The sequence below is a fragment of the Sinocyclocheilus anshuiensis genome, unplaced genomic scaffold (assembly GCF_001515605.1).
Source record: "Sinocyclocheilus anshuiensis isolate Anshui unplaced genomic scaffold, SAMN03320099.WGS_v1.1 scaffold132, whole genome shotgun sequence".
Lineage (NCBI taxonomy): Eukaryota > Metazoa > Chordata > Actinopteri > Cypriniformes > Cyprinidae > Sinocyclocheilus > Sinocyclocheilus anshuiensis.
Genome location: NW_015555730.1, coordinates 1,156,635 through 1,157,018, shown reverse-complemented (window position 1 = coordinate 1,157,018; position 384 = coordinate 1,156,635).

Genomic DNA, 384 nt, shown 5'->3' with positions numbered 1-384 from the left:
GTCTTATGTACACTTCCACAACTCTTACCCTGCGTATGCAAATCTTTTTGACGTCATTCTACCTTCATAGTTGAGATAAAGATGGCGTCTGACAGTTGCGTTTGGTGGTTTGTGTGTAAATGTATGTTTCTGACTAACTTTTTGCACTTTTGATGTTATTTCTAGCGATAAATCAGTATTATAATAATTAAATATTCGTTTAGTTATCATCAAAAGTCGTTCTATTTTGTTATAGATCATTAAACCCTTACGCTGCCTCAGAAGCCTGTCCGAAATCAGTTTCATGAAGTGCCTTTGTGCAAAAACGCTGCCTGCAAAGTCAAAACTACATACAAAACTATAATGCTATAAGAAACAGAAAATATTAATTAATTGTTTACCTTG